Raw genomic sequence first — 15,102 nt, 5'->3', positions numbered from 1 at the left:
TTTATGGATATATGTTAGGATTTCTTTTTCATGAATCAAATATGGGAAAAAACTAAATGCAACCTCCCTTAATTCAAAGAAGAATAGAATCTGTATTTATTTGTATTACTGTGCATGAAGAAATCCTGGAGACTTCTGGTTAATTCAGAGGGTCCCACGCAAAAATATAGGACAAGAGGAAAGTAAAACTGTTTTGAAAGTATAATAGGTTATCATTGATGAAAAGGGTTAGTGGTCATTTTTCCCCTTTTTTTTTTTTTTTGTGCCAGTTGATCAGTGCAGGAGCAAGGCTGTACCCTGGAGCCCTTTCAATATCACCATGTGAACTTCCATTTCTGTAGTCCCTGTGGGTGTGGGGCCTCTTCAAGTCACCCGTTGAGAAGTGGGACCCCCTCCCTTGTGGTGGATGTGCAGCGAAGGGATGTGTGTGTGCATGGTCCTCAGCATTGCCAGATGAGCCCTGCCCACCCTGCCCACCTCCCTTCCCAGTCTCACTTGTTCCATTTCACCCAGGAGCTGGCAGCCATGAGGCTGAAGTTGAGCCACTGCTGCCCTCTCCTCTGTCAGCTGTGATGGTACTGGTCTGTGGTAGTCCTGGGTTCACGTGCCATCCCAGTGAGACTGTTCTGGGGTCACTGCCTGCCCCCATGGGTGTAGGGTGGAGGACATCATGTTTGTACACTGCACAGTCCACAGGAGAAGGAAGGCTTGGTGGACAGTTCACCCCCTTGGGGCCAGGCAGCCCAGCCTTGGTTCAGACTTTAGGGCATTCTGGAGACTAGAGTCGTGTGCTGACCCCTCTGGTAGCGGGCTTGTGACAGCTGTGGCAGCTCAGCACCCTGGAGCCCCTTCAGCATCCCCATAGACCTCCATTTTCTGTTCCTTGTGGTCTCAGGTATGGAGCCATCCTTGCATATGCCCATCAGTGCCAGAGGAGCCTGGACTTGCAGTGCACGAGCAGCAGCACTGGGGACTCAAAGCCCCTTTGGCTTTGCTGTGTAGCCTCCTCCATTGTCCTTCTGGTCCACATGGGCCCAGCTCTGGGTGCCATTCCGGGGATGCTCCGTTTGGCAGCAATGGGCTCATCCCCTACCCTCATTGGTATCCAAAGCAGGAATGGGTCTGGCCTTGGCAGTGCAGGCACACACATGGAAGGCAGGACTTGGGGTCTGCCTTGCCTTACCTCCTGGCTTTGGCACCTGAGGCTGGGTTGCTTGGTCTGGTCACTGGTGGAGCCTTGTTGGATGCAGCCCACCACAACAAATACTGCACCTGCTGCAGCAGCAGTGTGGTTTTCCAGACCCCCTCAGGGTCACCACAGGGACCTCTGATGGGTCTACATGGGCTGGATGTGGGTGTCATCCCAGGACACCCATTAGGAAGTGCCACTCTCCTTTGTAGTACTGGAAGTAAGAGATGCCACATAATTTCTGCTTTCTAACGTTTTCCTTCACTAAGATAAACAGACCAGGGAGATATAAATAAGTTTTATAACAAGAAAACATATAACTTATATCACTTCTACCTGTTAAACCATTGTAATATTTTTTATCCAGTAGGAATTCTTTCTGTACTTATTTATTTTACTTTTGAATGTAATGAATGTAATATTTTTGTGTGTATTTTACTATCCTAGTATAATTTCATTTGCACTACTTACATACAATTTTTTTCAAATTCTGTGATTTTAGAATGTGTTTTTTGGAGAAGAGTTTTGTTGTACTTTCATTTCAGTTTGCCATTATGGCCTTATAAACACATAAAATAAAATACATTCTTGCTAGTATCAAGTTCAATGATTTTGTAGACTCAAAGGATATAGCATTATATATCATACAGTAATATGTATCAATTTGTTTATAACTGCTCCATAAAATAATTAGTAATTCAGGCAGCAGCCACTTCATCTAGCCCCTCTGATGAAGTAGGATCCTAGTGGCAGCCTACCCAACTCGGGTGCTTCTGGGCACCTCACCTGAGACTGTGGGAGAATATCAGGGTGTACCTGCTGTTGGACTAGGGAAGCTGCTGCGTGAATGACACAGTGCCACTGACCCACATCTAACACCCACCAGCCCCATGGGCCTGGGCCCTAAGGGGCCCCTGAGAGCACACACACACGGTGGGGGGGCACCCACCTAGGAAGGAGTGTAGACAAAACAAACCACTCTGGGGATCAGCTTGTACAGTATCCTCCATGGAGCAGGGGACAATTGTTCTCAGCTGTGGGGAGAAGACAAGAAATACAGGCCCAGGTGGGGTGATGCCAACTTTTGTACTCAGGCTGGCAGGGAAACTTTCCTCCAGACACTCTCCTGCAGGCTTAGGTTGCCCCTCCATGCTCCTTGTCCATGGAATATCAGCCAGGGACACTCATGTCCGGTACTCCTGGCTGCTCTTTTCGGGTTTCTTAATTTACACAGAGAGCCCCAGCCTCAGACAGCAGAGTTATATTCTGGGTTTTGTAAAACTCTCTGCATCTGAGCATTTCCCAGTGTTTGGTTTTTGTATTGTTTCTTATAAATTCTTTGTGAAATTTGTGTTTTAGGTGTTGAGGTGCAGGAGGAAGAGCCAGATTATGAACATAGTTTCCTACAAGCCTTTCATCTAAAAAGGAAAATAGATTCTTTCTAAAAATGCCTATCAAGAAATGAATTTGAGAGAGGGAAAAAGGCAGTTTTCTCATGAGATCAAAATGTGCTAGTTTTATATGCATGTTTTATGCGTTCAAAATACAACTAAGTAATTCACTATCTAGGAACAATTGTCCAGACCTAAGAGTTAGGTGTCTTGGGAGCTAGAGGCAGGGTTTTTGTGAGGTTTATCCAAAGGGAGTGAATAAAGTTAAAATCCATAGATTACTTTGTAGAATGAAAGTGGTAATACAAAATGAGAATCACAAAAATCCTCTCTGCTATTCGGGGTCTTTTATTCTTCCATATGAATTTTTGGATTGCTTCTTCTATTTCATTGAAAGTGAGATTGGGATATTGATAGGTATCACATTGAATTTGGAAATAGCCTTTGGCAGTATTGCCATTTTCATGATGTTAATCTTCCCAAAATAGGAGCGTGGGAGGTTTCCCACTTCCTTAGTTCTGCTTTCATTTTCTTTTTCAGGTTTTTAAAGTTTCCATCATAGAGGTCCTTCACCTCTTAAGTTAACTCCTTGCTATTTTATATTTTTGCGAATATTAAAAAGGTATTGCTTTCCTATTTTCAGCCTCACTCTTATTGTTATTGGAATACAGGTAAGCCATTGATTTCCGAGGGTTAATTTTATATTCTGCTAGTTTGCCAAAGTTTCTGATCAGCTCAAGTAACTTGGGAGTGGAGTCCGTGGGGTTCTTTAAATACAAGATCATGTCATCTGCAAAAAGGGATAGTTTTAATTCATCTTTCCCTATTTGGATCCCCTTTAAGTTTGTATCTTGTCTTATTGCCCCAGCTAGCATTCTAATACTAATTTGAAGAGGAGTGGAGAGAGCAGACATCCTTATCTCATTCCTGAATTTATTTTATTTATTTAATTCATGCCCCAGTCATGGGGCAAGAACTCTGGGCCTGGGCACTGTCCCGCCGCTCTTCAGCTCAAGGCTAGCACTCTACCACTTGAGCCACAGCGCCACTTCCGGCTTTTATTCTTTTTCTTATGTGGTGTTGAGGAATGGAACCCAGGGCCTCATGCATGCAAGGCAAGCGCTCTACCACTGAGCCACATTCCCAGCTCCTCATTCCTGAATTTATAAGAAATGATTTTAACTTTTTGCCATTAACTATAATGCTGGCTGTAGGTTTGTCAATCCTTAGCAGAAAGAACAGTGCTGAAGCAATATCAGTTCCAAATGTCAAACTAGACTAAAAAGCCATAGTAATAAGAACACCTTGATAATGGCACAAGAACAAACCTGAGGACCAATGGAAAAGGACTGAAGACTCAGAAATGAATCCATTGACCTATAGCCACCTAATCTTTGACAAGGGAGCTAAAAAAAATAGAGTGGAAAAAAGATAGCCTTTTCTGTAAATGGTGTTGGCAAAATTGGTTAAACACCTGTTAAACTAAAACTAGATCCGCATATATCGCCCTGCACCAGAATCAACTCCAAGTGGACAGAAGACCTCAAAATAAAAGCAGACACCATGAAAACTTTACATGAAGGAATAGGAGAAACTCTAGGGCTCTTTAGCACACGCCGAAATTTTCTTAATAGAGAACAAGAAACAAAACAAATCAAAGAAAGGTTGGGCAAATGGGATTGCATGAAACCGCAGAGGTTCTGCAAGGCAAAGGTCAAAGCTAACAAGAACTGTAGACAGCCCACGTACTGGGAGAAGATCTTCATGAGTCATAAAATGGACAAGGTCTTATATCTAAAATATACTTAGGACTTAAAAAATTAAATTCCCCAACAACAAATCATCAAAGAAACAACTGCTGGATAACTCAGTGGGCTAAAGACTTAAAGAGAGATTTCTCTGAAGAGGAAATGAAACTGCCCATTAGACACATGAAGAAATGCTCAACTTTTCTAGCCATAAAAGAAATGCAGAGTTCCGGGAAGATGGCGGAGGAGAAGCTGGAATCTGAACAAGCTCTCGCATAGAAAGCAGTTTTAGATTTCCAGTGAACAGTCCTAAGCCAGAGAATCACACTAAGTGTGCCATCACAGGACAGAGAGTTAGACAAGAGAGGGGAAGCCAAGACAAGGAGACACATCTGAGAGCCTGCCAGCAGCCGCCGCGGCGGCGGCAGGGTCGCAGCGGCGACCGCAGCCGCGGCCCTACCTGAGCGCTCACACAGAGAGTCCGGGACGAAGGAGCCAGAGGCAGCGGGCGAAAGGATTCTACTCAACACCAGCAAGAACCGACAAGGAGCAGACATCTTCATCCTGCACTTTGCAGACCAGAGACGACCCAGGATCCAAGACTCGGCGTGAGTAGAAGCCCGACGTCCTCACTCCTTCTCAGGGAGCAGAGGAGGGAAGGCCACCCCTCCCCCCCAGCACCGGTGATCTCCATCTTGGATACCGACAAAGCTCGCAGGAGCTGCTAGGTCCAACTCAGGCCTTGGAATAAAACGAGTCATTTAACAGGTCACAAGAACTTAACGGCGAAGTGACCTGCCAGACTCAGCTCCATCCAGGGAAAAGTCACCCAGCCCAGGCACCAGCCATTGGAGTGGCTTTCCTCACTGGGTAACCAGAGCCAGAGGCTGCCCCTCCCTCTAGCAGCCTCCACAATCAATTGAAAAACAAAAACCCTGAGAATGGCTCCAGGGTGGGCTCTGGGAATTTTTCACAAAATAGCCCCAAGGAAAAGCTACTGTTTGTTGAAAGGCCTCAACTCTACCAGAACCTAGCCTCATCACCCCTCTTTTGTGATTCTCAAAGCAGATCACCCTCCCATTAAACTAACCTGGGAGGGGGATCTCAAAATCTTGGGTAAAGCAGAGCATTTTTCTGCCTGTTCGAACAAACTGACTTAAGAAACCAATCAAGCCACAGGACCTCAAGCTGACCAGAGACTCCAACAAGAGGCTGGTTACAGACAAAAGGGAGATACAGGATTCTTCCCACCCCTCCCAAAAAAATCAAAAAAAAAATCAAAGAACTTTTTTTTCTTCTTTCTTTTTTTTTTTTTTTGGAACCTTATATATATAAATATTTTTTTTTCCTTTTCTAAAACTTTTATTAATCTTTAATTTTTGCCTTTTTTGAAAAAATAATTGTTTTCCAGTAACTTTTTTTTCCCTCATATAATTTTTATTTTAGGAATATGTGAATGTACGTTTTCCTTTCTTTTCTTGTCTTCTCTCTCTTTTTCTTTCTTTCTTAATTTTGTTTTTTGTCTAGCTCTACTGTACTTCTGATCTTTTTTTTCTCCCTTTCTTATCCTTTTCACCTTTTCCTTTCTTTTGTTCTTCTGTATGTGACTTAACTCTTGTCCTGCACATCCTCAGATAAACCCATAGTTAACTAGTAGACCCTATCCCCCATTGTGTACACACTTAATCCACAAATTTATTACTCAATCCAAAACCTCTGAGACTTAAATTCCTTAATAGCAGTACTACCTCTTTATACCTATATAATATTTTAAGCATTTTTTAAGTTTTTCACATCTCTTCTATCTCCCTCCTGTTTTCTCATTATATTCACATTCCTCTCTAAATAGATGGTCTTTCAATCTCCATAACTATATTAATTTTTACGTTTCTAATTTTTTTTCTGGTCTCTTTTCATTTCCCTTTCCCTTTCTTCTTTTTCTCTCCCTCTCTACTTGCATCCTACCCAACCTATTTCCTGCATTGAGATTAGGACATAGTTAAGTCTCCCTGTGCCTCCCCACAACAATCTATTCCTAATTTTTACCCAGATCTCTCCCTAACCCTAAAAATTTCTGGTTTTCCAAATTCTTCTCTGTGGTTCGAAGCCCATTAACATATAGTTGTTTGATGTTGAATAGATGTATCTGTTGAACTAGATTGTATCTGTAGACTATTGACTGTACAAATGCAAACTTTGGTTGATGGTTGCCTTAAGATAGTGTTCTAGCACAAAACTGGTGCTATTTTCATCTCAAATGGGCAGAGTAAGCCGAAAAAACACAAGAAAAATGGCAAATCCGGGTACCTCAAATCCCAATCTTGATAATCAGGGGTCAGATCAGATAATGAACAATCCAGAGGAGAGTTCCCAAATAGCTCTACAAACAATGGTGGCAAACATGATAAATGAGAAGTTTGACAACTTACAAAGGACTCTGTATGAGCGTGATAGGGAGAGAGAGGAAGCATCCCAAAAGTTTATACAGGAATATCATAAGCGTGAGGAAGCTACTCAAAAACTGATACAGGATTTGCGTGAACAACTTGAGAATACTCAAAGAGAAAGGGAGGAATGGCGTGAGCAGGCTGAGAACACTCAAAGAGAACTGCAGGAATCCCATGAATGGGAGGAAAGAGAACTGCAGGAATCCCACAAACGGGAGGAAGCTAATCAAAGAGTAATTGAGGAATTGAGAGACCAGGTAGAGAACACACAAAGATCACTAAAGGCATTCATGGAATCCATTAACAAAGAGCTGAAGGAAGTCAGGGAGACCACAAAGGGAATGCTGAATGGAACCCAACAGAAGGAATGGGAGTCCAAAGAAACCATAACCAATCAACTAAGTGATTTGAGAACAAACACTGAACACCAAATTAAGGAAGTAAAGAAATTCATACAATACCTAAAACAGAGCTTCAACAAAGAACTTGAAACCATCAAAGCTGACCAATTAGAAGGAAAAGAGATAAAAAACAAAGTAGAGAGTCTTGACAGCAGGTTAGACCATGCAGAAGATCGAATCTCAGGGATTGAAGACAGCCTAGATATTATAGAGAAAGAACATACAACCATCCAAGACAAGTCCAAGAAATATGATAGATCTATCCAACACCTGGAAGACACCATCAGAAGGCCTAATCTAAGGATAATGGGTGTAGAGGAGCACCTAGAAACAGAAGTTAATGGTCTAGGAAATTTGTTTAACAGGATCCTAGCAGAGAACTTCCCAAACATACAAAAAGATAGGCCTATTCAGATACAAGAAGCTTTTACAACCCCAAATAGACCAGACCAGAATAGGACATCCCACCGTCACATTATAATCCACCCAGGATCAACTCAGACCAAGGAAAAGATCCTTAAAGCTGTCAAGGAGAAAAGGGTAATCACCTATAAAGGGAAAACAATTAGAATTACCTCAGATTTCTCAGCAGAGACAATCAAAGCAAGAAGAGCCTGGAATGATGTATGCCATGCCCTAAAAACAAACAACTATCAACCAAGAATACTGTACCCAGCTAAACTCTCCTTCATAACTGAAGGCCAAATAAAAACTTTCCATAGCAAAGAAAAATTGAAACAATACATCTCCACCAAACCAGTCCTACAAAAGATTCTTAAAGATGTCCTACACATAGAAAACCAACAAGACCGCAACAAAGGCCAAGAAACTGCACCCAAACTGAGAATCCAAGAACCATAGGAAGAACCCAGTTTTCGCAGCCCCCAAGAAGGTGGATAACATGGCAGGAACTCCCAAATACCTCTCAGTCCTATCTCTTAACGTTAACGGACTGAACTCTCCAATTAAGCGACACAGACTGTCTAGTTGGATTAAAAAACAAGACCCTTCTATCTGCTGCCTGCAGGAGTCACATCTTGCCCATAAAAACAAACACATTTTCAATGTTAAAGGCTGGAACAAAATCTACCAAGCAAACGGACCCCATAAACAGGCGGGAGTTGCAATCTTAATATCAGAAAAAATAGACTTCAAATTAAAATTCGTGAGAAGAGATAAAGAAGGACGCTGCATACTAATTAAAGGATCTCTCCTTCAGGAGGACATTACAATTCTAAATATCTATTCGCCAAACAATGGAGCACTCAAATTTATCAAAGAAACACTACTTTCCCTCAAATCCCATATAGATCCAAAGACATTAATTGGTGGGGATTTTAACACCACAATCTCCCCACTAGATAGATCAACTCGGCAAAAACTCAACAGAGAAACCGCAGATTTAAACAGCTGCATAGATCAACTAGACTTAACAGAAATCTACCGAACATTTCACCCAGCAGCATCAGAATACACGTTTTTCTCAGCAGCACATGGAACGTTTTCTAAAATAGACCACATTTTAGGCCACAAAGCAAACTTGTCTAAATTCAGAAACATTGAAGTTATACCATGCATTCTCTCTGACCACAAGGGAATAAAATTAGAACTCAACACCAAAAGCCACCAAAGAAAGTCCGGTATCACATGGAGGCTGAACAACACACTGCTGAATCAAGAGTGGGTCATGGAAGAGATTAGAAAGGAAATTCAAATGTTCATGCTATTCAACAAAAATGAACACACAAATTACCAGCTCCTCTGGGACACAGCAGAGGCAGTACTCAGAGGCAAGTTTATAGCTCTGAGCTCCTACATCAACAAATTGGAGAGATCTGAAACAAACAATTTAATAACACATCTAAACCTCCTTGAAAAAGAGCAGCAACATAAACCCCAATCCAGTACACGGAAAGAAATAACCAAAATTAAATCAGAATTAAATGAATTAGAATCCAAAAAAACTATAGAAAGAATCAACAAAACAAAGAGTTGGTTCTTCGAAAAACTTAACAAAATTGACAGACCCTTAGCAAATCTTATCAGAAAAAAGAGAACACACCCAAATTAATAAAATCAGAGATGGGAATGGAAACATCACCACGGAAACAACCAAGATTCAGAACATTATAAGGGAATACTTCTCAAAACTTTATGCTAATAAGTTTGAGAACTTGACAGAAATGGACCTCTTCCTAGCAAATATTGACATGCCAAAACTAAACCAAGATGAGTTAAACCAGCTTAACAGCCCCATATCAAGCATTGAAATAGAAACAGCAATAAGAGACTTCCCAGCTAAGAAAAGTCCAGGACCAGATGGTTTTACAGCGGAATTTTACAAGGCCTTCAAAGCAGAGCTGACAAAAATACTCCTCCAACGCTTCAATGAAATTGAAAGAGAAAGCTCACTACCAAACACATTCTATGAAGCCATCATAACCCTCATCCCAAAACCAGGCAGGGACTCATCAAAGAAAGAGAACTATAGACCCATTTCTTTGATGAACATTGATGCAAAACTTCTCAACAAAATTTTGGCCAACCGACTTCAACAATTCATCCAAAAAATCATACACCACGATCAAACAGGATTCATTTCAGGGATGCAAAGCTGGTTCAATATACGCAAATCAATTAATATTATTCATCACATCAACAGTAGCAAGAATAAGAACCACATGGTTATCTCAATAGATGCAGAAAAAGCATTGGACAAGATCCACCACCCCTTTATGATGAAGGTTTTGGAAAAATTAGGAATCCATGGAACATTCCTCAATACAATAAAGGCTGTATATGACAAACCTACAGCCAGCATTGTACTCAATGGTGAAAAACTAAAGCCATTTCCTCTTAACTCAAGAACAAAACAAGGATACCCACTCTCTCCACTTCTCTTCAATCTAGTATTAGAATGCCTAGCTACAGCAATAAGACAAGATGCAGACATAAAGGGGATCCAAATAGGGAAAGAAGAAATAAAACTCTCCCTCTTTGCAGATGACATGATCTTGTATTTAAAGAATCCCATAGACTCCACTCCCAAATTACTCAAGCTGATTCAAAACTTTGGCAAAGTAGCAGGTTATAAAATTAACCCCCAAAAATCAATGGCTTTTCTGTATGCCGACAATGAGAAAAGTGTGGCTGAAATTAGGAAAGCAACTCCATTTGTAATAGCCCCACAAAAAATAAAATACCTAGGAATTAACTTAACTAAAGAAGTGAAGGACCTCTATGATGAAAACTTTAAAATCTTGAAAAAGGAAATCAACACAGAACTTAAAAAATGGCAAAACCTCAGATGCTCCTGGATTGGAAAGATTAACATCGTGAAAATGGCAATACTTCCCAAGGCTATCTACAAATTCAACGCAATACCTATCAAAATTCCACCCTCATTCTTCAAGGAAATAGAAGAGGCAATCCAAAAATTCATATGGAACAATAAAAGACCCCGAATAGCAAAAACGCTCCTCAATGGAAAGAACACTGCTGGAGGAATATCAATACCAAACTTCAAACTCTACTATAAAGCCATAGTAATCAAAACAGGTTGGTATTGGCATAAGAACAGACCTCAGGACCAATGGAATAGAATTGAAAACCCAGAAATAAACCTACAGACCTATAGCCATCTAATCTTCGATAAGGGAGCTAAAACAATAGAATGGAAGAAAGACAACCTCTTCAGTAAATGGTGCTGGCAAAATTGGTTAACTACATGTAGAAAACTTAAGCTAGATCCTTATATATCACCCTGCACCAGAATCAACTCCAAATGGATCAAAGACCTTGAACTCAAAGCAGACACTCTGAAAACATTACAGGACGGAATAGGAGAAACCCTGGGTCTCCTTGGCTCAGGCCGAAATTTTCTGAATAGAGACCCGGAAACACAACAAATCAAAGAAAGGTTGGACAAATGGGATTGCATAAGGTTGCAGAGCTTCTGCAGGGCAAATGACATAGCTAGGAAGATCAATAGAAAGCCCACGGATGGGAGAAGATCTTTACTAGCCATACAACGGACAAGGGTCTCATATCTAAAATATACTTGGAACTCAAAAAATTAAACCCAACAACAAATCCTCAAAGAAACAACTGCTCAATAAATAAGTGGGCAAAGACTTAAAGAGAAACTTCTCTGAAGAAGAAAGAAGGATGGCCAATAGACACATGAAGAAATGTTCAACATCCCTAGCCATAAAAGAAATGCAAATCAAAACAACATTGAGATATCACCTCACTCCAGTTAGAACGGCAAAAATCAAGAACTCTAACAACAACAGATGCTGGAGGGGATGTGGACAGAAAGGAACCTTACTTCATTGTTGGTGGGAATGTAAACTTGTTCAACCACTTTGGAAAGCAGTATGGAGGTTCCTCAAAAAACTTCACATAGAGCTCCCCTATGACCCAGCAATCCCACTTTTGGGCATTTACCCAAATGTTGACAAACAAGACCACACTAAAGCTACCAGCACAACTATGTTTATTGGAGCATTATTTACCATAGCTAAGATATGGAACCAACCCAGATGTCCCTCAGTAGATGAATGGATCAAGAAAATGTGGTATATATATACAATGGAATTCTATGCCTCCATCAGAAAGAATGACATTGCCCCATTTGTTAGGAAATGGAAAAACTTGGAAAAAGTTATATTAAGTGAAGTAAGCCAGGCCCAAAGAAACGTAGGTCCCATGGTTTCCCTTATTTGTAATATCTAGTATATGTATGAGTCAAGCGGAAAAGGTCAGATAATGTGATGTCAGGAAAATGAACCCTTAGATGTGTATTTTAATGTTTTTTTCTTTCATGCATGTGTTTCTAACACATTTATAAGATTATCTCTTTGTTGCTTTGTATGTCCCTCCCCCACAGTATAACCCCTACTTTCACTATATCTGATGTCAGTATAACTTGTGGAGGAGATGGGGAAAAACCAGTTGTTTAAGGATACAGGTGGACCTGTTGCAACAATGAGAAGTACAAGTTGTCATGTCCAAAACGAGCTTTACAACGTTGGTGCGGGGAGGGAGGGGACGGGGGGGGGGAAGGAGAAGGATTGGGATTGGGGGGGAGGGGGAGGCTGGGAAGGGATGTGAAGGGTAAACAAAGGAGGAGGCTGCAATGCTTGGTAAGAAATGTACGCATTATCTTGCCCATGTAACTGTAACTCCTCTGTACAGTATGTTCACAAATAAAATTAAATTAAATCAAAAAAAAAAGAAATGCAAATAAAGATAGCATTGGGATCACCCATCATTCCAGTTAGAATGTCTATAATCAAGAAATGTAATAATTACAGATGTTGACGGGAACCCTACTGCATTGTTAGTGGGAATGTAAACTTGTTCAACCACTTTGGAAAGCAGTATGGAAGTTCTTCAGAAGACTACACATAGAGCTCTCCCTATGACCCAGCAATCCCACTTTTGGGCATTTACCCAAATGATCACAAACAAGGTCATACCAAAGCTACCAGCACAACCATGTTTGTTGCAGCATTACTCACTATAGCTCACTATAGTTACGATATGGAACCAACCCCGATTCCCCTCAGTAGATGAATGGATCTAGAAAATGTGATACACACACACACACACACACACACACACACACACAATGGAATTCTATGCCTCCATTAGAGGGAATGACAATGCCCCATTTGTTAGGAAATGGAAAGACTTGTTAAAAATTATATTAAGTGAAGTAAGCCAGGCCCAGAGAAACATAGGTCCCATGCTTTCCCTTATTTGCAAGGACTAGTACATGTCTAGGACAAGCAGAAAAGATCAAAAGTTATGTTATTATGACCACATAAGTTGATGTTAAGTGAAATATACCCCAAGTCAGTCTTGGTTTTGTTTTTAATATACTTATAATGCACTATGTGATTCTTTTGTAGGTTCATCCACCCACGGTATAATCCCTGTTTTCACTGTATTTGATTCCAATGTTCTGCATCTTGTATATTCACTTTTGTGATTTGGGGAGTGGAAAGGATATAGCAAAATGCTTAAATGGGGCTGCAGGTTGACCCATTGTGATGAAGAGATGTACAGGACACTATGTAGAAAATGAATTTACAATGTCAGGCAGGGATTGAGGAGGGAGGAGTTGGAGAGGTGGGGAAGGAAGGGATGGTAGGGAAAAAAACAAGAAAGAGGTAACAATGCTTGATAGGAAATGTACTCATTACCCTACTCATGTAACTGAACCCCCTCTGTACAGTATTTTTACAATAAAATATATTAAAAAATCTCTGCCTGTTGTAGATTTCCAGTGCTGCCAGCGGCATTGAATTTTTTGCCTTTTCTGGCTGTGGTTAGGTCTACCTGCCCAGTGGATCAGTAGTCTTCAAGGCATCTTGGTCGTGAAATGGGACTTGGATTATCCAGTGGTGGTTGGAACCGGGCCAAGGACAATGCAAAGACCACTTCGAGGGCATGGCTTCTTCATTGCCCATGCAACTAGGATTGCAAGCAGTATTTCTCTGAATTTGACTCCAGAAAACAATCACTGAAACAAAAGGCAAGGCCGCCAAACACCTATCCTCCTCCCCCCATTCCCTGCTTTGTCCCTCCTTGGGAAAGTACAAAATAATTTCGCAGGTTTTGGCAAAGACACAAATTGCCCACCACCTCCCCTGGTAAACTAGGTTTCAAGTCACTAAGTCATGTAAACGGATAATGCCGCACTCATTCTGGACAACCTCTTCAGGTTGTTTGATGCTTTAATTTTTGTTGTTGTTGTTGTTGGTAGGGGGGCCTGAACTTTGGGTCTGGGCACTGTCCCTGAGCTCTTCAGCTCAAGGCTATATCACTTGAGTGACAGCGCCACTTCCAGTTTTTTCTGCTTAGGTGGTGCAGAGGAATTGAAACCAGGACCTCATTCATGCAAGACAAGCACTCTACCACTGAGTCTTCTTCCCATCCCTAATGCTTTTTTTTAAATTTCTTTTTGTCAGTCTTGGGGCTTGAACTCAGGGCCTGGGTTTGAACATATCCCTGAGTTCTTCAGCTCAAGGGAAGCCCTCTTCCACTTAAGCCACAGTGCCACTTCCTGTTTGGAGATAAGTGTCTCACAGACTTTCCTGCCAGGGTTTGCTTTGAACCATGAATTTTTAAATTATATTTCTTCCAGGTGTTTATTGGAACATTACAGTTTTTCTGGAATTTAAAGTTTTCTGTAAACATTTGTCTTCAAGTAATTCAACAGCATTAAATATTACATTTACAAGCTATCCTGTAGCACATCCATTTTGAAATTATTATGTTAAGATGAAATTCTTATTCTTTGTAGAAAAAAAACCATTAAACTCCAAATGAGAACATGCTAATTTCAGCTGCATTGAGTCTCCTTCCTCTTTTTTTTTCTCTCCATTATCTTTTCTTGTTTTGGAAAAAGTGTCATGGACTGTCCAACCATTCAAAAGGAAGTTTATTCCATTAATTTAATAGAAAAGAATCCAATCTTCCTGCATCTCAGGGCAACTTTAGGTATAATGTTAATCTGATAATTCACATCATTTAATTTTCAGTCATTTTGATAATTTTTTTGTTAAACCATTCATTAAACAGCTACCAAAAAGCAAGAATAAAAATAATGTTCTGCTTTCTAAGAAGGTTTAAAAAGCTAGTAATTCAACAAAACACATTCTATTCTTCCAAAATTCCATGGTGAAAAATTTCTCTTTCATCATAGCCCTTACCACTGACTCCTTCCCATCAAACTTGCAGCTTTCTTCAGTTTTTTTGTTCCAGCTTTCATTTTGGTACTAGTATCAGTAATCTCCTTGTAGTATTTGACAATGAAATTCCATTTGTTGTCAGAGAGCTCAATTCATATTGCCAAAGGCAGCCTCATGAGCATAACATTGAACATAAAATATTGAATATCATTAACGTGATCAT

Source organism: Dipodomys spectabilis, unplaced genomic scaffold, assembly GCF_019054845.1.
Source record: "Dipodomys spectabilis isolate Male_0828 unplaced genomic scaffold, ASM1905484v1 ptg000103l, whole genome shotgun sequence".
In the NCBI taxonomy this organism is placed as follows: Eukaryota; Metazoa; Chordata; class Mammalia; order Rodentia; family Heteromyidae; genus Dipodomys; species Dipodomys spectabilis.
The sequence above is the reverse complement of the archived record's forward strand: the minus strand, read 5'-3'. Positions refer to the sequence as shown.